The sequence below is a fragment of the Arvicanthis niloticus genome, chromosome 2 (assembly GCF_011762505.2).
Source record: "Arvicanthis niloticus isolate mArvNil1 chromosome 2, mArvNil1.pat.X, whole genome shotgun sequence".
Classification (NCBI taxonomy): domain Eukaryota; kingdom Metazoa; phylum Chordata; class Mammalia; order Rodentia; family Muridae; genus Arvicanthis; species Arvicanthis niloticus.
Window position 1 is genome coordinate 25,363,322 of NC_047659.1, and position 27,292 is coordinate 25,390,613.

General features: G+C 36.3%; 1 long non-coding RNA gene across 4 annotated transcripts in view; it reads right to left on the reverse strand.

Annotated features, from left to right (window-relative positions):
* Positions 1-15,344: 15,344 nt before the first annotated feature.
* LOC117702829 (uncharacterized) overlaps positions 15,345-27,292 on the reverse strand; it is a 222,465-nt gene continuing 210,517 nt past the window's right edge. For 3 of the 4 annotated variants that reach the window (XR_013108582.1, XR_013108581.1, XR_004606108.2), the window contains 4 exons: positions 24,793-24,993; positions 20,004-20,077; positions 16,613-16,662; positions 15,345-15,539 (listed from right to left, as the gene is read on the reverse strand). This is a non-coding gene — a long non-coding RNA (uncharacterized LOC117702829). The remainder of the gene's footprint in view (positions 15,540-16,612; positions 16,663-20,003; positions 20,078-24,792; positions 24,994-27,292) is intronic. The other variant, XR_013108583.1, reaches the window with a different exon arrangement.

A 27,292-nucleotide genomic window follows, 5' to 3' on the forward strand; every position in this document is an offset into this window, starting at 1 on the left:
CAGTAAGCTGGGATATTAAGAGTGATAGCCATTGTCCTGATTTTAATATGGAGTTTCTATTATGTAATCAGATAGTTTCATATTAATTTATTTTCTTTATTGTATGGATGATTTTCATATTTCTCTTCTTTCTTCAGATACTAACATGTCCACATTTGAACATCACATTTGATGTTTACTACCCATTATTGTGAAAATAATGCTATATTTAGTTCTAACGCTAAAACAAAATAAGTTTTTATCATGATTTAATTTGATTTTCCTCAATCCCAATATCATTTTTTTCATTAAGAAAAATTTGAACTTTGTGTTCTAATTTTCTTACAATATCTCTGCAGCAACTCAGGTAAAATTATTTTGATAGTGATGAATTCTCTAAATGCCTTCATATCTGCGCCTCTCTTTAACATTACATAAAAAGAAATCAACCTTGTAAATTATACCTTCTCCCACCTAGTGTTTTGGAGGAAATTTTGCTTTACACCCATTCCATATCCAAAAACGACTGTGTCACCTCAGGATTTTTGGTTTTATTGACCACAACTTTATTCCCAAGAATGTTAGGAATTCCTGTCATTTACATCTGGAATTTCACTAGGAAAAATCTTGGAATTTTCTTTCCTTTTTATGACAGACATCTATAAATTTTTCTATGTATTAATATATCAGATGATGGTTTAAGTGTTATTTCCCTTCTATTGTTTTCTGTCATTTACACTTAAAATTTCATCAGAGAGACATGTCAATGCGTTAGCTTTACATCTTAATATATCAGCTGGTGTATTTTTTTTTTTTCTTTTATTGGATATTTTCTTTATTTACATTTCAAATGTTATCCACTTTCAAGGTCTCCCCTCTGGAATCCCCCTATCCCATCCCACTCCCTCTTGCTTTATAAGGGTTCCCCCCTCCCACTTACCACCCCCCCCCTGCCCCCATGATTCCTGCCTTCCCGCCCTGGCATTCCCTACACTGGGGCATCGAACCCACAGAGGACCAAGGACTGCTCCTCACACTGATGTCCAACGAGGCCATCCTATGCCACATATGCGGCCAGAGCCATGGGTTCCTCCATACGTACTCTTTGGTTGATGGTTTAGTCCCTGGGAGCTCTCACGGGGTCTAGTTAGTTGATATTGTTGTTCTTATGTGGTTGCAAACCCCATCAGCTCCATCAGTCCTTTCTCTAACTCCTCCATTGGGGACCTTGTGCTCAGGCCAATGATAGGCTTTGTATCAACATCTGTATTCATCAGACTCTGGCAGAGCCTCTCAGACAGCTATATCAGGATCTTGTTAGCAAGCACTTCTGGGCATCCGCAGTAGAGTCCATGTTTAGCGACTATATATGATATAGATTCCCAGTTGGGGAAGTCTCTGGATGGCCTTTCCTTCAATCTCTGCCCCACATTTTGTCTCCATATTTTCTCCTGTGAGTATTTTGTTCCCCCTTTTAAGGAGCACTGAAACATCCACACTTTTGTCTTCCTTTTTGAGTTTCATGTGGTCTATGAATTGTATCTTGGGTATTCTGAGCTTTGGGGCTAATATTCACTTACAGTGAGTGCATACCATGTGTGTTCTTTTGTGACTGAGTTACCTCACTCAGGGTGATATTTTCAAGTTCCATCCGTTTGCCTGCTAATTTCATGAATTCATTGTTTTTAATAGCTGAATAATACTCCACTGTGTAAATGTACCACATTTTCTGTATTCATTCCTCTGTTGAAGGACATCTGGGTTCTTTCCAGGTTCTGGCTATCATAAATATGGCTGCTATGAACATAGTGGAGCATATGTCCTTATTACATGTTGAAGCATTTTCTGGGTATATGCCCAGGAGTGGTATAGCTGGATCCTCAGGTAGTACTATGTCCAATTTTCTGAAGAACCACCAGACTGATTTCCAGAATGGTTGTCAGCTAGTATCTTAAAGTTACCCTCCCCACTCCTCTTTTGAAACTCTTAGGCCATTGAACTTATTGTACAATTTTACACGTGCCCTACATTTCTTCTGTCTCTTTAATCTCACCGATCTTTGGCTTATATTCTGAAAGAAATCTTTACTTCCTCTTTTTATTTAACAAACTCACATTTCAGCTATGTCCATTTAGTAGTTGGCTTAGTAAATCTTCAGTGATGGTGTTTCAAAATCATTTCCTAATTTTTTCCCCATTAACATCTTTTAATTATTTTTTGGATTATACATTCTTTTCTCCCCAATCTGCTTTTATACCATTTTAATCATTTTTGTTATAGAGCAATTATTATTGTTGGGTTTGTATACGTTTTTAGCAGAACTGATACATTTTGTCATTGCTCCAAAATTTTACTGGGCCAACACAAATTTAACCATTTGTTCCCACAAATGGCATTTGATTCCACGAATGGCATTTGTTTGTCTGTCTGTTTGCTTATCACCTGCAGAGAGCCTCCTTTATACTCTCCTGTTCTTTTTTAGTATTTTTATTCTAACAAATGTGCTCTGAAATTGGAGAGCATTATGAAACCCTAGATTAGTATTAAAAATCACACAGACACAGAAATATAAATGTTCGTTTTTGTTTGTTTGTTTGTTTGTTTGTTTTTACTGTAGCATTGAAGGAGGATTCTAACTACTAGAACCTGAGTTTGCCATGTCTCTGTGGGAGGGAAAGAGAAAACAATTTCAGAGGCTTCCAACCTAATAATTATTATCAATCTGTCATCTACAGATCAGTATCCTTTTCCTCCTAGCAACTGTAAGCGGATAGAAAGCTGAATAGCCAGAATTTCCATTCTAGGGATATCTTACATCAGAACTCACAGATGCAGTTGGCACTGTAAACCGGACAGGTTACACCCAACAAATAATAGAAGCAGAGAATCTAAGAGGAAGGTCCTGGCAAACAGTTCTCGCGCATCTCTCGTTTCTGTACCTTTGGAGGTCAAAAAAGAAACTATATATTAGGGAGTTGATTCCATTAATGTGTATCTCAGACATTATTGCATTGCACTGGTCTAAAGTTAACACCCCATCTATCTTTGTCATGATTATAAACAAATCTTTTTTTAAAAAACATGGTTGCATGTGATTTTATTAAAAGATGAACAATACTACATATTCCTACACTTAAAATTGTAAATATATTTTATTATTTTATAGAATTTATTTGTTCTTCACATTTGACAGTTGATGGGTCACCAAGCATTAATAAATTGAATATATTCTTTTACCTCCTAGGAATTATAGAGATGAAGGCACCAGATCTGTTAGAACAATGGGGTTATACAGTTATACTCTCAAAGGAGACAGTGATACATATTTCCCCAACCATTAGAGACACAACATAATATATTTTACCTCAGTTCAATCACCTTAGGGTCAAAAGAAAGAAGAAAGATGATATGAAATAGAAAGAGAGGGTACAAAATTAGAGAGTTATTTTGCTAAGTAATACAAAGATAATAAAGACAGAAATAATAATAAATACATGTAAGTATGATCTGGAATGCATAGAAAAAGAGTTTGGGGGAAAGAATTAGAATAAAAGCAAGGCTTACACAGACAACTGAAAGGCACCTTCAGACACAAGTATGTATAAGATAAATGTACATGCACATATGACCGGGTGGAGATGCCATCCAGGTAGATTAAATTGAGAGCTTATCAGTAACTTCTAGGACAAGAAGTTCTTTCATTTTTCACTCAATTCAGGGGTGCTAGAAAGATCAGTACTAGTTTTAATTTTGCTTTAATTCTACATAGCAACATTTTTTTCTTTTTTCTGTTTTACATCGAATTGGCAAAGTGAAAGAAAATGCTAAAGGAAGCAGAATTTGTTAAAATTAATGAAAATAACACACTAGAAGTAAGGAATTGCTGAAGCAATTGCCTTGTGGTATTTCCAGATGTTCACTGTGCATCCTGCAGCGATCCATCTCTTCCCCCATGTGCTATCCACTGTGATAGGCAGTTCCCTCGGGATCTGGTACCCTTCCATTTGCACTCAAGCCAAAGAATGAAGAGGATGTTGTATCTCTAATGGTTGGGGGAGTATGTATCACTTTCTCCTCTGTGAGTATAACTAGTGCTTGAACAGCCCTAGTGGCTTCCTCTCTATAATTCCCAGGAGGTAAAAGAATATATTCAACTTATTGATGTTTGCTGACCCATTGGTCAAACATGAAGAACAAATAAGTTACTGCTTGAAACTGTACTTTGGGACAGCATGAAACATAAGATGAAATAAGGAAAACAAGTCAAAAAAGATAATACATATGTTAAAGTTTCAGCTATAAAAGAAAGCTCCTTGCCTTCTTCGTTAGTGAAATATATAAATAGAGAGAAAACTGCAGAAATTACCTGGACTAAATAAATGTATTTTTACCTGGCACTTGTAATTTTAATTTTGTTTCTCAATTTAGTTTTTTAAATATATATTAGACTTACTTACTTTTATTTTATGCATATGGGTGTTTCGTCTACATGTTTTCATGTGTTCCATATATGTGCTTGTTGCCCACAGAGGTCAGAGGAGAGTGTGGGATCTCTTGGAGGTACAGTTACAGATAGATATAAAAGCCCCACGTGAATGCTAAGAATGGAACTGAACCTGGGCCCTCTACAAGAGCAGCGAGTGCTCTTAAGCACTGAGCCATCTCACGAGCTCCTAGGGGTTTGTTTGTTTGTTGTAAGATAAATGATGTTGTGGCATATATCAGAATGATTGTAAGTTTGAAGTTGGAGGCCAGCAAGTTCAATAATACCCTCAACTACACAGTGAGATCATGTCTCAAAAATCCAAGGGCACCAGTTCAAACCCTAGTACCCCAAAATATCTTTTTAAGAAAGATGGAGAAAACTAAAGATGTTTTATCTTAAAAAAAAAAAAATCTAAAAATAACATTACAGAGTATTAATTGGTTTCTTCTTCATATAAAGATGTTTAGAACTAGGCAGTCCTGGAACCATAAACAGCTAAGTCTTGCTCAGAGAATTGGCTTCTCTGCTCTTCTGTCCACCTGTCTTCATATGGGACTCTCTGTGACAGTCTATGAAAACTGCCATACTATTCCATAGCACTGGGTTGCAGAAGATATGAATGGGAAAGCTCCCCATTGTTTACTATTCCTCTTTTAATGAGCTCACAGAGAGCTTCACCAAATGACTTTCTCTTTTATCTCAATGGTCATAGGTAGACATATAGCTAGTGGACTGGTAACAAATCTAAAGTCTTCATTGTCATACCAAATTATATTGATCCATATGATTAATATTATATTGATCAATAGTGATCCATATGATTAATAAAATCAGATTTAAAATTAAACTTATTAGGAGACAGACAATTTCTCCCAAGCATCAATTTTGCCTTTCACATGCATTTTACCTTCAAAAATTAATTCACTACTCTTAAGATAGAGTCCTAAATTATTTAGCATGTATTTAGAAACTTAGTACAACACCAAAACAGAAAAACAAAAACAAACAAACAAAAATAAAACCAGGCAACAAGAATGAATATAGTATAACAATATTACGTCTTTGGGAGATTACATACCAGATTATACCAGAAAGGACTTAGTAATGAAACTGAATACTCAAGACATTGAAAGGGTCACTTTGCCCCTTTTCCTTTGTCAGGACTTTATTTTGCCTGTACTGTTAAGGACAAATATACATCATCATGCCTGTTAGTTCCACTTAAGAGAAGCTTCAAAGATTGCTGGGCCACATAGTGTTAAGGAAAGAAACATTCTCATCCAGTGATTTCCAATTCATTTCTTAGCGTCTAACTTAAATTTTCATTCTGATATTCCTATGATAAATGATCCAAATGCTCTTATTAGCTTTCATGGTCTTTCGGGTTAATGCAATGATAAGAGTAGATGCTTGTTATAGTCCTTATAAGAATTCTTGTCTAGTCTCTGCATAAGCAACACAGATCAAATTAGTGATGGTATATCAGCTTCCCACAGTATGGAGCTAATTTGATTTTTCTGTATATGTTTCATTATACAAAAGAAACTGTCCTGCAATGACCAGTATAAGACAGCAATGACCACTCTATTAGCTTTACAGTTCACTGCTTACATTTGAGACTTAAGACAGAAGTAAGCGAGGACTGATAATAAACTAGGAGAGAGACATGAGAAAGAAATGAACATAAAAATACCAAAACTATTTATATAAATATTTAATTCAAATGGTACCACCTTTTGCTGTTAAAAGCAGTATATAAGAGCTCAGACCTCTTATGTTATAAATGATTTTTCACAGGATTGCTCAGGATCAATGGTTTCGAATTTTCTTGAAATTGTTAAGATCATTCAGAGAAGTCTCCAATTAGGAACCCAACATAATAAGTATTCAGTGAGATGAGTATGAAAAGAAAGAGAGAGGTGTGTGGATCAATTGATATTTGTTCTAATTATTCATTTACATAGCATTCTGCAAAATTTAGTGGTACTTTCTGCTTAGATAGTTGTGATATTGTTTATACAAGGGATTAGTCTGGGCTAGCAAGAGCTACAAAGACAAGCTAAGGCAAGAGAGAGAGAGAAAGAGATAAAGAACAGGAAGCATTTGTTAGGCATATGGCTAAGGATTAATGACTATGAAACACAAAAAAAAAAACTATGTATAAGAAGGTACATTTATGGTATAATTTACTATATCATGGTTTATGATACAAAACCAAGAAATGATCTAACTGCTTATAAATAGAAAATAGATTATTCAAATAGAAAAGGAGATACCACAAAAATATAAACAGCTATTAAAGATATAGAAGGTTTTTTTTTAAAAAAAATATTTCAATATCTATTGCCTATGTTAGTAAAATTCTTTAGGAAGAATTAGCCTATTACAGGCTTTGAATAAAATTAGAATATTATTAGTTTATTATGTATGATAGTTACTACAAATCTTAAAAATAACTATTACAAACTTGAGTTGTCCCATAAATACTGATTTGCCATGATAAGTTACCAGCCAGGGTTCTAAGACTGTAACCATTGCAATAAAATGAGGTGCATAAGACCCAGGAGTTTTCATTCTCAGTGAGAAGTTTTCTCAGGTAGAGACTTGACAGAGGCAATGATTAATCTCTAAGGGGAAATTCTGAGAAATAATAAAATACTAAGCATTACCTGCGGCACTCCCTGATAGTTGTTAGGACAACAGCCAACTGAGGATTCCTGCCCTGCCACTCCCAATTATCAGATTACCAGGCCTGTTGCCATAGGTTTGCAGGTACCACCCCATGTCCTTTGCTTCACATATCAAGAGACTAATCAGACATGACAGAAGCACAGTAAATTCAGAATATCTGAGTAACAGAGTGAGAAACTGATGAAAGGAAGAAAGGTATAATCTTACTATTTGTCCCTGATGATTTACAGTTCAGCAAAAGTGCTATTTGCACATAGAGCAACGCTTTTAAACTTAAGATAGCCGTATAAGCCAAGAGTGGGTTTAATCCTAAAATAAGCATACTGGTCCATCAATGGGTAGTAAGTGTTAACAAACAAACAAACAAACAAACAAAAATCTAGTCCTCAGATGCAGTAGTGACTCCTTCCTGGAGCAGTGGTGGCTCCATTCCTACCATGTAAATTGTTCCTTGCACATATCTTAGGCAATATAGTGAAAAGCAGTAACCACAGTTGCCTCCTCTCACCCCAGCCCCAGATTCCTTTTCCACTCAAAGACCCAACGTTATGTCAAGATCTCATTTTCTTGGTCTTTAAGATTCTGCTGCTTAAAATCTCCTGCTACTGTTATTAATATTACAAGCCACAGAGCAAACCCCACTTTTTTCAATGACCAGCGATGGTCTTGATCTCTGCGAAAGTAATTTTTCATTCTATACGTCAGAGGGAATCAAGAGACAGTTCTACAATCACACAAAAACCCCCACCACTGTGAGGCAGCCAGTTTATGATGTATTCATTTAGGATAGGAGGATGACATAGCACACAATTAGGTGGTTCCTTTGTGAATATTTAGAAGGGAGTAAATCTAATTTATGAAAGCCTTAAAACATATGTCATAATGCAACTAACTAGGGAATCCAAATCAGAATCCTGCTCTCCGGTGTGTCCTGTTTAGTTCCTATGAACGCACATAACATACGCACTTTAGTAAGGATGACTTTGTCACACAAGCATACCTCTGTACTCTCCTTATTCTAATCAGCTCATCATTCCTCTGAAAATTTACACACATACTTTATTAAATATTCCCTTTCAAAACCATCGACACACTATAGTCAGGCCTCACGAGCAGCTTCAGTCTCCACTGTTACCCACAGCAGCATAAAATGTTCTCCTTTCTCCTTATTAAATCCACCCCTTTCCTTGGCTTCCACAGACCCACAGTCTTCCCTTTTCAGTTCCATCCTATTTCTTTCCTTTCCAGGCTCCCCTTTTTGTCTCTAATTTGTAAACCTTGTGGCTCAATATTCTTAGGTGGCTTGTTACTGTTTTATCCCTTTTTGGTGTGTACCCCAGGATAATTTCTTGTAATCTGGTGGTTTTTTTGTTTTGTTTTGTTTTGTTTTTTAAAATTATGTGTTTTAAGTTCTAACATTTTAAACACCTACCCCAGATATCTGCACTGCATTCATTTTAGTATGCTTAATAGACATATATATTTGAATGTTTAATGTACAACTTAAATATGAAACACGTTTTTTTTTTTTTATTTTACTAAATTTGTCCTACAGGTTTTCTTATCTTAGTTATGGCAATTTAATCTTATTTGCTCTGGCCAACAAAGATAGATTTATTCTTGATCTCTCTTTGTCTTATATTACCACCATTCTGCCAGAAATGATGGTTTGTGCTAACTTCAAAATGTATCCAAATGTATCCTATCCATCCTTTGACACTTCTTCAGCATTCTGACTGCTTTCCTCTTGATCTAAACCTTCACCTGTTGTCACCTAGATAGCTCATTCAGCCCAGCCTGCCAAACGATCTTGGTGGTTTCATTCTTAGTTCTCCACTTGCTCTACTGTGATCTTTTAAACCTAAGTCAGTTTGCGGTATCTTGATACAAATAATATAACACCTCTGAGCAGATTATAATCAATAAACTAATTTAATAATATCTAAAATTTACTCGCACTAAGGGATCAATGAGAGAAAACAAAGAGCACATAATACATGCTTAACTACTAAAGCATCACCATGGACTATGTGCCTATTCTGAAATCTACTTGTATTTATGGATTGTTATCTGTTTACTGATTTCTAAATATTGAAGAAATCTAAGCTCTGGAAATTTTGTCATCTTAAACTTTTTATGCTGAAATCCTGGCTCTCAAAGGTGTGAGTATTAACCCAGGGCTCTGTAGGAGTCAATTATTTCACATATGAAAATCCATATGACTGAGAATTTGTCTCTTTATTTATAAAACCAAAGATGATTATTATGAACCATAAAGCCTTTCCTCCACAAACACTCTGTAGCTGCATTGACTCTGGACTCTGTGCTCTGTAAAACTGTCAGTTTCTGTACTTTATAACCTACTCAGTTGGTAGTGTTTTGTTAAAGTATGCCACATGGACTAACAGATGATGAGATGCAAATTTCTTTAGGATGCCACTTGACGAAATCATAGACCAACATAGCCTATAGGAATGGCTAAAGAAAATGCCTCTCAGTCTCAAGAATACATGTAACATGCCTTGGTGTTCTACCCAGCAAAGGAATATTAAGCCCAACTTAATGGTACTCAGCCTCTATTCCTTACAATGCTGCTAGGACACTCAGGACACATTAGAAATTCTACTGGATCTGGCTTCTGTACTTCTGTGTCAGGTGCCCTGTGACTTTGTTACTATTCTATCACCTTCATGCCTTTTCTCACACCAGTCTTTTGTATCATGCTGCATTTGTCTTGCTGACTTCTGGCATCCATATATTTTAGCCCTCCAATGACTTCTATTTAATATATGGTATTACCTGTACTCAGCAAATCAACAGCCTAGGATATGAGATACCCCTCCTCTATTCTCAGCTCTGCAGATGTCAATTTTTCTGTCCTGCTTTGTAGCAGAATGAAGCATTAGACTAACCTACTTGTAATTAATACTACAAAGACAGTTACTACAGTTGCACTTCCCCAGAAAAACAAATAACCAGACCATGTACTCTGCATCAAAAGCATAACAGTGAATAGTTCTTTAGACCTTGTGATGTTTCAGGAACTTATCTTAATGTCTTCCCTGTGTGTGTGGGTGAGGGCCATGCATGCTCACATGCATGCACGTGTGTCTTTTTCTATGTGGTGTCTCATGAGGTCTGGCAGATATGTGCATACCATGGGCATTTGTGGAGGTCACAGGACAAATTTATGAAGTCAGTTTTCTCCTTCCACCCTTGTATAAGTTGCAAACTCAGGTTGAGTGCACTCTGCAGCAAGTGCCTTTACCAAATAAGCCAGCTCTCAAGTCCTATATACACACCGGTAATCGATTTAGACACACTGTGAAGAAAGGGACAATAAAATACAGGGTAAAATAACTAGCTTCATGTAAAATGCAAAATAGACAATGATCTACAGTTGAGAACCAGAAAAGAGAGTTACACTGTTTGTGCTCTGAACACTAGACTTTCCCATACATTATTACAAGTTGTTAGTAAAACACATCACTTCATAACTAAAACTTTTAATGTTGAATATTTGAAAATATAGAAAGTAGAGGTCAGTAGCTTATTTGAGCATTGGAAAAGGCTAGGATTAGTTCTTAAAATTTGTCAATTGCATTTCACAATTTAGAAACAAAGATACAGTAGCCAGAAATTCACAGACCTGATGAGTGAGTCATGGGACCAAGTCCATAAACACTGAAAGCAACTAAAGACAATCTCAAATGTAGAAAAAAAAATTCTTTACAGTGGCACACAGGGCATGTGGCTATATGTAGTTCCAAATATGACAGACATTTGTGGGTGTAGCTACTAAAGCATTCAAACAAATTTGAGGCAAGAGTGAGAAAATCCACATTTTTCCAGTGGGACGCTACCACCAGGAATCTTGGGTCCAAACATGACACACCAATAAGGCTTTCTAGCCCTCTAGATCACTCTCCAGTGCTGGTGTTCAGTATTAGCTAGGGAGTAAACCCTAGCTCAGTGTTTCTCTGAATGTTCCCAAAAAAAACAAAGGTTCAATAAAACCTTGGATGCTGCTAAGAAAGAAAGCAACCAGATGCCAAGTAAGTCAATATGTGGAACTGTATCACAAACTCCTATGTATTGGTCACTCACCAGAATGATTTCTGTTGTCAGTGTCTTCTTTTTGTAAAGTTAATCACCACAAAAAATGTAACGGATATTTTGCCATCCCTTTTATGTGTTAGTAAATGCAGGCTCTTCAGAAACTAAGTCAGCCAAGACCCCACAGCTAGTGAGTATTCAATCTTGGATTCAAAAACAATTTTTATGACACAGAAACCTATTACACTTAACCCCAAAGCTATTGAGAAATAAATAATACTTGATATCAAGTTCAGTTCCCTTGCCTTATTGTTCTAGATTATTCAGACAAAGAGGTCATGAATGTCTCTTTTAAAATATCCATATCATTGTATACACTCACAAAGATTTGTCAGTAATGGCATGTAATCTATAAAAAAATAATTACTTCATTTTATTACTACCAGATCTCACATGGGATAGAAAGACCCTGATAGAAAACACAACTATGTAGAATTGAAACCCTTCCTAAAATGTCATTGCCTTAAGCTGTGAGCTGCTTTTATGTGACTGGCTAAAACAGATGTAGGCTCTGTGTCCAGTCCTGCCATTGACACATTTCCAAATAGGCAAATGGATGAGTTCAGCACAACCGAGGACAAAGGGGAGTCTGACCTTTGTGTAGTCAGGGATTTTATATTGATGTCATAACTCCCACTCAAATGTGCCCTGAATAATATTTTCCCAGGCTAGGCACCGTGGGAAAAACCTTAATATTCATAGGTGGCAATTCAAAGAATCCTGAAAACTATGTAGAGAAAAAAATACCCTCTCAGATGACTCCACTGTCTCTAACACAGCAGTCAGAACAAGCATGAAAGCCCAAGGCAATGGCAAGCTTACTCTGCTGTTTGGAACAATGTCCTGTTTGTGTGGGTACCACCCCCTTAAGACTCATATCACAAGCAGGATATGAATGTGTCCCAAGCAGGGTTTGACAGCTGTTTTTGAGCTTTCTAGATCAGAGATAAAAATAGATACTATCAGCATAGCCTTCTTTCTGTATTTCCAAATGGATGAGTTGTCATTCATATTATACAACTATTTCTAATCAGTTGCCAAGCCTTCTACCCCAAAAAGCCTTGCTCAGCCACACCTCGATAACCACTGGAAACCTTTAATAATCATTTTTCCAAGATTCTCAGAATCATCTGAACAATACTTAAAAGACCTGTAAGCTCTGGATTGCTTTGTCAAATCATGAATAAAACACCAGAATCAGTTACCAAGCACGACCAGAAGGAATATGAACTCTTTTACACAGAACAACATGGTTTTAACAAATCCTGAAAATACCCTTATTGTATAGGCCATCCATGTGTTCAAGTGATGTCAGCAGGAGACCCTCCTAGATATCAGGGAAACATGCAAAGCAATCACAATCTCATTTTAAATTTGACATCCAGTGATGGAAATAAACTTACATACAGCTGACCTTGATAGAACACAATGAATATTCATCAAAAAGCAACCTAGATGAGAAATAGCCACAGTCTTGTAAATAATAAGTCAACATAGATACAGAAATGTTATCTTCTTTAGGGATAAGTCAGAGAAGAAAACAATGTTTTTGTCCAAAGCAAGAACTAGTCAATTTACTCCCTTTTGGGCCACATCAACATGACTTACAACACATGAGGCCACCTCCTTAAAAATGGCTTATTGTACTGGGGCTCAGGAAGAGGAAACAATAGGTAATATCATAGCTCATCTAGAATGGAAAAGAGAATGATTTTAAGGAGTGACACCTTGTCCCAAGACATTGTGGAGTCAAATTCAATTGCCTTTCCCCATTGGCAAATATGACAAAGAAAACTGGGGTAGAGGATTGTGATTAGCTAGTAGGACAGAAATGGGAGGCTAACAGGATAGAAATGGAAGGCTTCTAGAAATTGTGGTTGTGAGTTTTTCATATTGATTCTTGCATGAAATAGCTAAAATCTCAAGTTCTTGAATAATGTAGTTGTTTGAATATGCTTGCCCCAGGGAATGGTACTATTCGGAAGTTTGGTCTTCTTGGAGTAGGTATGGTCTTCTTGGAGGAAGTGTGTCACTGTGGGGGTGGGTTTTAAGACCCTCCTACTAGCTGCCTGGATGTCAGTCTTCTCCTGGATACAGTCAGATCAAGATGAAGAATGCAGCTACTCCAGCACCATGCCAAGCTTTCTGCCTTGATGATAATGAACTGAACCTCTGAATGTGGAAGTCAGACCCAATTAAATGTTGTCCATTTTGAGAGTCGTCTTGGTCATGGTGTCTCTTCAAATCAATAAAACCCAAACTAAGACAAATTTAAAGTCTCAGCCTCAGGCCAAACTTGAGGCGTATTTCTGGTTTGCTGCTGGACTTCATTGGGCATCATACCTTCCTCTTCGCTGCTCTTTTTACGAGCTCCTTTGCCTGTGCTTACCTCAGGTCTCAGTTCCCTTTTAAAAAGGAGTAGAATAGACAAGTCTACATGAAAATGATGTTTGCAAATTTAAAACTCAGTCAAATTTCAATTTTTAAAGTATTCTTCTGTAAAACCACATAAATAGGAATGAATAAAATCTTCAACTGTTTTCCAATTTCAATATCTTTCCTTTCAAAAACGAATGTCAAATGTACACTACAAATCTCTCTAAATCTATATATGTGTCTTCATGTAAGAGGCCAGTGGCATATACCAATAATCTCAGTATTCAGGCGCTGGCCCATGAGAACTATGCACTTCAGTCTAGCCTGGGCTATATCATGAGATGTTATCTTAAAAATAATAATAAAAAAACAACCCACAGTTTCATACACATGTGAATTGTTTCTGGGGATTGTTTAGGGATCGTACTTTTGAAACCACGAATACTCATATTGCATTTTGTACAAGACGCTTTTGAAACTATTTAGAGATGGCTTAGAACTGGGATCTAACTTTATTCTTCATCTCTGATTCCTTATAACACTTTACAAGAATCAACTTACTCTTCTGAGTTAGGTCTTCAAATTCTTCATCAAAGAAAAAAAAATGTAGTGAAGTACCATGTGGTTGATGTTATGCTCAGTATATTTAAAAACTCTCATCCAAATTCTACACTTAAAAATATACCATAAAAAAATTGATAATTAACCTGAAAGTGATCAAGGTTTCAAAAGTAACAAAAAAAGAAATGCCAGCAACTCCTTTCAGCCTTCACATACCTGATATAAAGAGACATACACAAGTACATGACCCACAAAGATAATAGTACTACACTAATTAGTAGGAGCAGAAGACTTTTCCTGGTCCTTGCTATGAATGTGTGTTCAACTAAAGCAAATTTCCTAATATCTTATCCTTTAGATTAGTCATTTATAACATTCAAGTCAAGTAATTTTGGTAACTATATATTCCTTTGTGTTAGACAATAGACACTGAGAGATTAAAACTGAATCACCAAAACTTCTGTTCTTAAGTAGTTGCAATCACAAAAATAAAGAGGAGGAAGAAGGTATAATTTTAAATAAAAACATAATACAATACCCACGTGCACTTAGAGCCATAGGAAGATGTTGTGGCATGCCCAAAAAGAGAAACACCCTCTCCCTGGGCTCTCCACAGTTGGAGGAACTTGAAGGCTGTGCTTTCTGTGAAGCATGGCCTTGAGTTTGGAGCTCGCCTAATAGAGAGAGAGTTGGGTGTGGGAGGCTTGTGAGAACTCCTCCTGCCATGAGCTCAAGAAGCAAAGGCATATAATACATTAGCTTCATTTAACTTTTCTCATGCAGAGAATCAGGACATAAAACATAAAGTAGATGACATCAGTGACTGAAATGGCATCCAGTTAGCAGAGCAAGCATTTTAATCCCTCCCAACATAATTCAATCCCTTCATCTACAAGGCAGATGCTGTGACAACCTGAAGCAACAGGTGAGGTTCCCCTTCACTTAGATTTCATATACCTCTTGCTGCACTTTATCCTCTTGCGTACAAATGGCAATGAAGTGCCATTGAGCAACAGCCTGTCACTAAGAACACAGATGACATAGACAAGCTAGAATGCTGTCCTCATTATTTATCATCTACAAGCCTTTAAGTAAATGAGATCACTTCTCCGAGTGTCAGTTAATTTTATTTTTATTATGAAAAAGTGGTATAAAGTTCAAAGCAGAGTGGTACTGACAGTACTAAATTAAACAAATCATGAGGGATTTAGCTTTTGAGGCATAAATAAGATACCAATCAATGATGAAGGGTCATGATGATGGTGGTGGTAGTAATGTTGTGATGATGGCCATCCTTATTCTCATCCACTGTCTCATAATTCTCCAAGATCTGTAGAGAAGCATAGCTAGATCTTAGTATATACAACTAATGCACCCTCCATCGTACACATTTTATGTGAGTCCCCAGCATTTGCTCCCTAGTTTTGCTGACACATAGTTTCTATGACTAGATTCATACCTACTTTTGGTTGCCTACTGAATCTACTTTGCTTTCTACCTTCTTTCTCAAACCTCATACTATTCTTCACCAGCATTACACAGAGCTCATTCTACATACATTTCTGTCAATGGATTCATGCTCCCACTGAATCCTCTCTTCTTGAGGAGCCTAAATTTTACTTTGGTCCTGTTCTTCCTCTCTCACACTTTCCTATCCAGCACCTTTCAGACCAGTGGTTCGATTCTGGCTGTTTGCCCACTGATATCAGCCATAAAGACCTTTGGACTCATCATAACTAACACTGGATGTGAAAGTCCAGGGCTTAACCTCTTTCAATTCTATTAATTATCCTTCTAGATTCTACCTTCTTTCATTAGCTTCCTAGAAGGTCTTGATAATATATTAAAACATGAAAAAGGCAGACATTTGAGTAAATATTTGATCACAGTAGTGAACTAGCTCATACAAACTCCACAGTGATTGTTCTTGCCTCATTCCTCTGAAATTAAATATATTATATGATTTGATGTATAATTTCTACATCAAAACACTATCTTATTATTCCACTGAACACAATAATTTTAAAATTGAGTTATCTCTTAAATACAAAAATACTATCTATATAATTTTATATATTATTAATGTTATATAGTATAAGTTAGTATATATGAACATCCATTTGTCAATACATAAAAGTCAAAATATTGTGTTATTTATATATGCATACCATATATGTGTATGAAATTTTCTATATAAAGAATAGTACATTGATATATGTGTCTTAAAATAAATCCATCAATAACAAAAAAACTAGAAAATTTTGTACGATGGTCTATATTTTTAATTAAATAGTAGACTCAAGAATTGCTTAAAGCAAAAATTAAAACCTAAAATCCAAATATATACATATAGCAAAGCCACAATACCAAGACAGTGTCTAAACAACTTTCAAGCAGACTTACACTTCCATGCTGCTGAAACACCTGCTGACTTTGCTTGGGAAGTGGGTCATCTGGGAAAGAAGTAGAAAAGTATGGAGACTGCTTGTCCTTTCAACTCCTGCTTTCCCTTTTCCTTATTGACCCTACCCCAGTCTCTCTCTGATCCATCATCATATATGCAGGATCTTTCATCATATACGCAGGGTCTTTTGCCAATATATTTTTCCCTCATGAGTTGCATAAAAGTTTTCAGAAGTTGGCACACACACAATTTGATATTCCCAGAATGCTAATGGGATAGAAAACGCTAAGGGCTAGGGGAGGGAGAGTAGAATCTCTGGGCAGCATGGACTTGGAAATTCTCCATATTCATCCTGACTCATAGCTATGGGTCTCTCAGTTCTTCCAGAATGAGTACTGAGAATGGGGTGTGTGAGAAGTTGACAGCAAGTAAGAGGTGTAGTAATGTGATCCATCAAGATAAGCCTATTCTCTGATTTTTGTCCTCAACAAGCCTTGCTGCAAACACATTCACAAGAGTTTACATTGTGTAATGTATGCAGTCGTGCTCATTCATGCAATAGGTGCCATCAGTGAAACACATCTAGGAGCAAAACAGGAAACTAGTTCAACACCTTATGCAAGAGTTCTATTGAAAGTATAATCGCTGCAATTATGATCACTTCCTAAATAGAAAATAAAACACTGTTTACTGCGTTATTAGAGTCATTTGCATGCTTTAACAGACAAGGTTTTCTTGTATAAGAAATAAGAGTACAGGGCTCTTTAGCGGTGCAGAGCACTTGTTATTTGCAATTGTTGCCCACTACCAACAGAAAAATTAGTTTTCTGTGACAGAGTCTCACTGGGTATGTTAACCATACTTCAAAGTAGCTCCCTTGCCCAGAAGTTGTTGGCCAACACAACACAAATTCAAGTATTTCTGTAGACGTTGTCTCATGTTGCTTTGTTGGGGCATTTTTTGTCTTATTGGTCTTTTATTTATATATTTGTGTTTCTGTTTTGTGGTTTAGTGTGTGTGTGTGTGTGTGTGTGTGTGTGTGTGTGTGTGTGTGTTTCATTTCTGGTATTTGTTTTGTAAAGAGAGAAAAAGCTAAAGTTGCATGAGAAGAGAGATAGGAGGCTCTAGAAGGAATTGGGCAAGAGGAAGACATGGACAAAATATTTTGTATAAAAACTTATTTTCAATAAAAGATAAAGACAAGTAAATAAATAATAGTTTTAAAAAGTTAGAGGAAACCAGCTAATTCAATAAGACTCCCCTTGTTCAATAAACCTCAGAGAAACTGAGAAAGTGGTTGATTTTCCAAATATAGAAGTTATTTTTGTTTTTATTAATTAAAATTTTTCTACAATATAGTTTAATCATTTTCCCTTCTCCTCAGTCCTCCCACAGCCTACCTATCTCTCCAACAACCAAATTGTATGTTCTTTCTCTCAATAATTTTGTCTTTAAAAAACATAAAAATGAAAAGCAAAACAAATTAATAATACAAATTATGAAAACAAAACAACCACTACAAAAAGAAAAACAATACATGTACATGCATGCATATATGTAATAAGTACACATAAGAATGAAAGTACTCAGCCGGGCAGTGGTGGTGCACGCCTTTAATCCCAGCACTTCCGAGGCAGAGGCAGGCAGATTTCTGAGTTCAAAGCCAACCTGGTCTACAGAGTGAGTTCCAGGACAGCCAGGGCTATACAGAGAAACCCTGTCTTGAAAAAGGAAAGAAAGAAAGAAAGAAAGAAAGAAAGAAAGAAAGAAAGAAAGAAAGAAGGAAGGAAGGAAGGAAGGAAGGAAGGAAGGAAGGAAGGAAGGAAGGAAGGAAGGAAAGAAAGAGTGAAAGAACTCTAAATGGACTCAAGATAAAATGGGGAAGACAATGCCAACTCTATATCTTTTGTCACCAAATAAAACTGGTGTCAGTAATGACTTAAATCTTGTTGAGTCTTTGGCCAAAGGATTCCCTAAAAAATTCCAAACATCACAGATTATTTATTGTAAAGGTTCTTAGTTTCCCTTTGTTTCAACCTGGTGGTGAGGCCCCAATGTTGAAGACAACAGTTACTTATATCATGTAACAAAAAGAAATTGGAGTCTAACAAAAAGAACTGGAAGTTTCATCACCACTGATTAGTGTAATTGATTAGTACTTAAAAGTACTCTGTACTGAAGGAGAAAAGTCATCATCAATATGACCTAGTTACGAGCCTACAACAGTGACCTTTTCGCAAGATACTGATCATGGCAGAAATGTTATCAGAGTAATCAACAACATTTTTGTTAAAATCAAGGTCCCTTCCATGACATGGAAGCAATTCCTGACATTGCTAAAAAGTAGTCAAAAAACTGAGACTAGGTCATGCCTAAAAGAAAATCAAATACTGTTATTCTGCTGAAGGAACACTGTAATTAATTTACTGATTCATAATGACCTACTGCGATAACATAGATCAGTGACTGAGCCTTCATCAGAGAAGCTTCTTCTTGTAGGAGATGAGAATTAACACGGATATCCACAACTGCACAATATGCAGAAACAATATGCCCTTTGGAGCAATCAGTCTCAAACACAGTTTGAGAGGGAAGAGACTTCCCTTCAAGACTCAGGCAACTATGTGGACGAGGGGACAGAAAGGTTATAAGATCAAAAGGTGATGAATGACTCAAAGGAAAAGACCAGTAAGAAAAAAAAAAAAAGACACTCCAAAAGATTTAAAATAATGCTTATAAAGGTGTTAAAAAACTCAAAGAGAAAATAATTCATGAAATATTACCTCATTGTAATTCCACTAAAACTATTTTATTTGTAGATAGTTCCATGAAACCATTCCTTTCCCCACATTTTAGAAGTTTAGGCTCAATATTTCTCCAAATAGGCATTCTGTTCTTTTCTCTCTTGCATTTAATTTTGAAATTCTATATATTTGTATCACATATAGTTTTATACATACACATATCCATATATACTACCCCCCACCCCTGGCATCTTCATTCCCTGGAGCATCAAATCTCTACAGGATTAGGCATGCCCTCTTCTACTGAGGCCGGACAAGGTAGTCAGTCCTCTGCTACCTATGTGCCTAATGCTACAGTCCAGACTATGTATACTCCTTGATTAATAGCTTAGTCTCTGCAAACTCCCAGGGGCCCAGGTTAGTAGACATGGTTGGTATTCCTATGGGGTTGCCATCTCCTTCAGCTCCTTCAATCCATCCCGTAACTCTTCCATAGGAGTCCCCAACCTCAATCTAATGGTTGGCTGTAAGTATCTTTATCTGTCTCACTCAGTTGCTGGTAGAGCCTCTCAGAGGACAGCCATGCTAGGCTCTTGTCTGCAAGCACAACATAGCATCAGTAATAGTATCAGGGTTTGATGCTCACCTGTGGGATCGATCCCAGTTGGGCCAGTTTTGATGTTTCATTTTGTTCTTTTGATTAGTCCATACCTCATTGTTCTGGGGAAAAAAAAAAAAAACTCTTTCAAACTAGGATGTTGAAGATGTGTTTATTTGTGTAAAATCATCACAACATTATTTTTAATAGCCAATTACTAGAGATATCCAAATGTACATAATGGCACTTACAAAACAGATTTTCCCCAATAAGTCATCTCATAAGATAACAGGTGGCAACATTATTATAAACAAAGAAGGAAAATATTTTTTTCTTAAAATAAGGAAACTTCATCAAAGAAGGTGTAGTTGATTCTTTGTAAATATTTAATGATTTTGACAACTTGCACATGATGTAACAATCTGAAATATCCCATTGCAAAAATGAAGACTATTTTTCTTGTTATGTAAATAAATACAAATAGCACCCACCACAATTAACTAGAACTTAAGTCTGTACAACTTAATGAACTTTGCAGTTATAATCTTTCTTTAGATTGGAAACTGTGGGGTTTTCCATGAAATGTGGTCAGTCAGAAGTTTCCATTGCCATTCATCTATTGCCATGACAAAAACGCTTGTCAGTAGCTCATAAAGATGCATTATGCAAGATGAAAAAGTTATTACTAATGATGAACATGTGGACTTCTCCTCACCCCATCTATTCAAAGTATTCTACAGTGTGTCCCTTTGATCACTCCTAAGAAACAATTTGGGTAAATTCTATGACTTATCTGAGAAAAGTGAAAAAGTGATTTTGACCATTGGAGCCATAGCTGAGTTCGTCCTTTAATTTGAATACACAGCAACATATTTCTTCAGCCTAATATTATAGCAGTGTAGACAATTGATTTTTAAGAAGGTCAATAATTCAGTATTACCTTATTCTGTGGTTTCAGATTTCCATTAGCAAATGATTTCCTTTGATAAATCTTTTATGATTAGAACTAGCTACTCTGATATCTTCATAATTGTTGACCTCACCATTGCTAATTTATATAAAACAGTTTTGTTCTCGCATCTTACTCAAGTCCACTTCCCGCTCCTTCTCAAACATCTGTTTTCTCAATAAAATACTAAAGTCTATGACATGTCAATGCAGTTTTACACAGTTTTTATAATTCCGGATGATGCTGTGTCTATTGCATTCCTAGACCCATACAATGGTCCAAATCGCATTGAAACTTCATTTGTTTGTATTTGCTGTTTTATTTTGATTGTAATCTCATCCAGTTTGATGAGGGAAGATGAATTCTCAAAGTAGGTGTAATTTGGATTCTACTTATAATTATGAATACTGAACACTTTTGGCATAATTCTTAGCCAATTGTATTTCTTCATTTAAGAACTTTTTATTTCCATGTCCCAGTTTTTAATTGGATTATTTGAATTCCTGGTGTTTAGTGTATTTGTTGGTGGTGGTGGTAGTGTTGTTGTTTTAGTTTCGATGTTTAGAGTTTTGGTTGTATGTGGGGTGTGTTTGTGCACATGTGTGTATAATTTATATATTCTAGATACTAACCATCTAAAAAATATATAACTGGTAAAAAATTTTCCCACTCTTTAAGCTGTCTCTTTACATGAAAAACTGTGGCCTTTCATATGTAGATGCTTTTGGATTTCATAATGTCCCAAGTGTCCATTGTCAATTTTAGTACATATTGTGTCAGAGAAATAATTCTCCTGTGTGTATAAGTTGAATTATATTCCCTACTTGCTCCTATAAAAGAATTGAGGTATCAGGGCTTATGTTAAGTTCCTTGATCCACTTGCCTTTATTATGTTGTAATGTATTTCTTGTATCTCCAGTATCCACATGACTTTTATAATGAAAGGATTTTGGATTTTGTCAAAGGTTTTTCCTGCATCTAATGAGATGATCAAGTGTTTTCTGACCTATTTAGCATTTATTGATTTATCTTCAGCAAAGAGACAGCCTATAATTCTCTTAGAGAAACTTTATCTGGTTTGGCTACCAAGGTAATACTGAAATTTTTTTAAAAAAAATTTGGTAGTATTTTTTTCATTTTTAGTATACAGAATAATTTGAGGAATGTTAGTATTAGTTATACGAAGGTCTGAAAGAATTCTAGGGTAAATCCATCAACTCATGGACTTTTATTCATTTATTTGCGATTTTGGTTTGGAGATTTTCAATGATTACTTTTATATCATTAGTTTATATAGGTCTATTAAAATTATTTCATCTTAGCTTAACCTTGGTAGATAATACTAATCTATAAATCCATCCATTTATACTATATCGTCCAGTATAGTGGAATATAGCTTTTTAAAGTAAGTCTTTTTGAGTTTCTGAATTTCTTCAGTATCTGTGGTAATATCTCCCTTTGCATCTCTAATTTTATTCATGCAGGATCTCTTCTCATTCCTTTGGTTAATTCTACTAAATGTTTATCAATGTTGTTAATGTTTTCAAAGAGTCAACTCTTTATTACCTTAATTTTTTGTAATTTTTATTATTGTTGTTTGACTTTATCCTGTTCACTTGATCCCTGATTTTTTGTCTCTTCTTTTATTTTATTTATATCTTTTATTTTAGATTTAATATTTTAATTATACCATGATGATTTTTTTTATAGTCTTGTGAATTTGTTGTTTGATAGACTTCTTTCACCTGGATAGAAATGTCTTTGCCAAGATTTTAGAATTTTCAAAAAAGAAGTATTGTAAATACTCTATGCTTCTGCTGTTCCTACAATTCAAAGGTTAGGCCTTTCCATTGTGTCCCAAATACTCCCCTGTTGTATTAATAGTTCTTAAGATGTCTTAGTGAACTTCAGTGTGTGATCTAATATCTCTTCTCTTCTGCTTGTCTTCCACATGACTGTTTTCTACATGATTCATTCTTGGTGATGTTTCTCCTGGAGTTTGTTGGGTTATAATTTCCAGCATTATTTTAGGTTGACTTCTCTTCAGCAATTCTATTTTTTAAATTTAATTGTCTTATCTTTTATTTACTTCCCCATTTTGCTTAGCTCTTCCTTTTCATCTTGGTTGAGTTGTTCATCCATAGTTATGACTATTCTTTGGACTTATTTTTCTGGAAGATCTTCCAGGTCATTATCATCGGCATGCCTACTACTATGGAATTTGTAATTTGGAGAATAGGGTCATCTTGTGTTAGTTTCATTTTACTTTTGTTTCTAGGCTGAGACTTGTAAGTCTGAAGTATGCCATATTGTACATAGCCTCAGGGACTTGATATAGCTAGACTGATGAAGAAATGACAGTCCAATGGACACAGCAAAGATGGTTGGGTGAAATAAACTCTCTGATAGAGAAGCCTCAGTAATCCTGGAACAGGGAGGTAGGGCCATTGCCTACAGATGAAAAAGAGATAGTTTATAATATATAAAAAAAAAACAAGGAGAAAACACAATTATATGCAGCTACAAAAGGAGAGAGATATAGTTAATTTTAATAGAAGTAGTCTCTATAGCAGGACAGTATTCAGACTGTAAACATCCCAGGGTTCATAGCTTTGCCACCCCTCTGCATATCATTCAGAGAAGGTTTTGCCACTCCAATGTAACTGAAGCATCAGAGTCTGTGACATGTTCATGTCAAAAAAAAAAAAAAAAAAGAATTACACATTCATGAGCCTGGTATCATGGCACATGTCTTCAATCCAAACACTTAAGAGGCAGAAGCGGATAGATCTGTGAGATTGAGATCAACCTGATCTACACAGCAAGCTCCATTACAGCCGGGACTACATAGAGAGACCAGGTCTCAAAACAAAACAACAGCAAAACACATTTAACTCAGGACTTTCTTCACTCAAGGCTCTCTCTACTTCCCAAAGTATTGTCTGTTGTATCCTTATTTTTTGTTTAAATTACCTTACAACACTCAGGACAAGATTAAATTGTAACAACGTTGAGATCTTGTCTTCGTTTGTTAAAATTGCTTTGAAGGTTATTAGTTTAATGAAAATTATTTGAAAGCCTACTTTTCTCTGCCTAAATGTACACTGAAGGACCACTTGATGGCCTTTTTCTTTGATGTCTTCTTATGTGGTATTTCAACTCTAGTTACTCTGCTTTGAATCAGTTCTGGTCAAGTTATAGTTTGAAATAGCAATCATAGGAAGCTTGGTATGTAGTCAGGATACCTGTTGGAGATATGACGCTTTGGTTATCCTTGGGTCTCTGGTTAGCCTTTGGGTCTTTGGGGTGAGCAGCGTTACCTGTATATGATGTTTTGCTCCACCAGATCTCAGGTGGTGGGTGCTGGCTTGATAGTTTGTTAATGTTACCTATTAATGAGGTTCCATGTAGTCCTCTCATGGTAAGGGCTAGGGCCTTTAGATTCATAGGGATACTTTATGAGATGCTAGGCTCCAAGCTATCTTCAGTGTTAGTTGCTGAGGTCAGGTTGGAAAATATCCATATTTAAATTGTATTATACTTTTTTATTTTAAAAACATTTCCAATCTGTCATTTTATTTGGTCAGATTGTAAGCAACATCACTATCTGAGCACCAGTTATCTACCTGTGTCATTTTTTCAGGTTGTTAATATTGGTTATTTTGTATTGTTAGAGATCCTCAGTTTTTTTCTAGGAAATTAATCTCTACCCTTGTGATTTAAGTACTAAGAAGATTACTATCCTAGTTTCCCAAGAACACACATGACCCAACTATATCTAATCAGGATATCCTATCCCCCAGTTACAGGGATGCATTTCATAAATAACCTATATCAATAATAAAAGCAATTGAACTTATAAAGGACTGGAATATACATCAAACTTACTTTTCCAAAAACAGCCAATAGAGTAAAAACTGCTGTTGTCTTCTGTTGTGAGAACAACATGGCACGAAAACAAGTTTCCTGGATGAGATCTCAGAACTCCTTCGTGGTACTTAGTTATTATAACTCTAGGCAGTCCATAGCAGTGCTCTGTCCCTGATGCTTAGAGGTTGGTCATATGCTAGAACCACTGCAAAGAAAGCGCTGAAAAGGTAAATTGATGTAGAAGCTGCCCAACACCATAAGACCATCATCATAAAGGAAAACAGATTGCAAAACCATCTTTCAAATTGCTGAGGTCTTGGACCTATAAGTTCCTAAAACCTGCAACCTGGCACTTCACAGTTTTGCTAACTAATAGATTTCTCTCTTCTCAACTTATTTTTCGCTGGATTCCTCTCACTTTTAAACACACCAACACACCCTGACTATTAAAACCAGGGGATGGCAAGTTAAAAATAATCCAAGTTAAAAACTACAACTTGAAATTGGCACAAGCAGCTGTCAATCACTCTAAAGCCTCAGCACAGCAGTAATGACTGCTCAAGCAACATACGCATTTTAAATCTGTCAATAATATTTTGGGTGATGGAGAAAGATTCGTGTTCTGTTTATACTATGGATGAGGCAAAACAAAATTTACCTTGTTAGACACTGGCAACCAAGGAGGAATGAAAGTATTGTAGCTATCATAAACAGAGTGGCTACCATCCCTCTTTAAAAGAGAATGAAAGGAAATTCCCCTGTGTTTTCACAGGATGGAACTTCTCCAAAATTGACTAAAATGTCAGAAAGATTTCATAAGATAAGGAAGCATTCCAGATTTTCTGTATAACGTGGATTCTATATTCCATTCTTTAACATGCAAGGATCTTATGGTATAGAAATGTGAACTTATAACTGCCTCGACCAAGATGATTTTCTCTGTCCACCTGCCAAGAGGGCCAATCAGTAACCCCATTCAATAATAGAAGTATCCAGAAACAATCTGAATATTACAGGTAATTTGTTCTCCAATGTTGCCAGCGAGACCCTGCTGGGTCTGCTACTTGAAAGTGCCCTCTAGTAATCAGCTTGTCTGCTGTGCTTGTGCTGCCAAATAGGGTGTCCCTAAAGGCACTTAAGGGATTTGAAAGTATATGGTTAAAGAATCAGTTTTGTGTATTACAAAGTTATATCTGCCAGTGTACCAGCATTTGATGAGTGAGAAGGTATTCAATATACCTGCATTTCTGAAAAGTGCAGAAAGTCCCCCACACACACACACACACAGTTTAATGTATGCAGTCTTAACGTCTGCAGCCACTCTCTGATTTGATCACTTTACTTTTTTTCTTTATGATTGGGCAATCTTATCCATAGTAGCTATAGCAGCTAACACAGTGCCAGGGCCTCTAATTTATGTGTTAATGTGGTGTCCTGGAAGCTGAGGTTAAAAAATGATGAATATCACCGGGGAAGAAGATTGGAGGAGCACAAAATAACTGGCAAGTCGCCTTGTGGAAATAGCTTTCAACTTTATCAAACCATGGGGTAACATGTCAGATTATATTATGTACAATTAATTATTAATGCAGTCTGGGCCTTATTTTGAAAAGCACAAACAAGCACGTCTAATAATTTTCTTCCCATGGGGAAAAAAAATCTGTTGTGCCCCTCAAATTGAGCAGCAAAATGTCCCTTACAAAATACCTTAAGGCTTCCATTTCTCCAGATTTAGCATGCATCTGAGACAAGAAAGCTTTCACAAGCCTCCTTGCCATGGACAAAACAGAGATGTGTTTTTGCTTAATTAAAATTCTTTTTTGGCAACAGATGTCCTTGCAAAAATAGCTCAGAGTGCGGTGAAGCATTTTTATGGGCTGGAGTTCAGCAACGAGAGGCCGTCATCTGCCTTCTCTGCTCAGAGAGCAGCACAAGAGAACCAGGTGGCTGGTCACAGTTTGAAAAGTGAACAAATGTATTTATTCATTCTGAGCAATTTGCAACCTACTGGGAGAGCAGGAGCCCTCTCCCAGCCCCTTGCTTCTGAGAGCAGGGACCAGGAGAAAAGGGAAGTACTTAATTGCTTTGCACAGTTTTTCTCACTAAAGCAATTAGCACCTAGAGGAAAATCCAGGAGGACACAGTGAGGCCTCAAACACATACGGTGGCCGGAAACTGGCTTGCCTACTGGCTGAGGCACACAGGTGATTCAGTCAGCAATGTGATCTCAGGCAGTGCTGTAGAAAGGCTGTCTTCCTACTTCTGAGTTTCTCATCCATGGAAAAGCCAGTGTGCAGTGAGCGGAAGCTTATCAACCTCAGATGCTACCGGGGAAAACTAGAAAAGACTATCCACAGAGACTCCAGAGCTTAAACAACTTAGAGCCGTACGTTGGACTAAAATGGCTACTGAATAGCAGGTGAGAAAACAGATAAACGGACAACAGTCGCTTGGTTGAGCCTCATAATGAACTAATCGGGCTCCATGAAGATGTGTTTTTCTCTGTGCACGAGGGAGG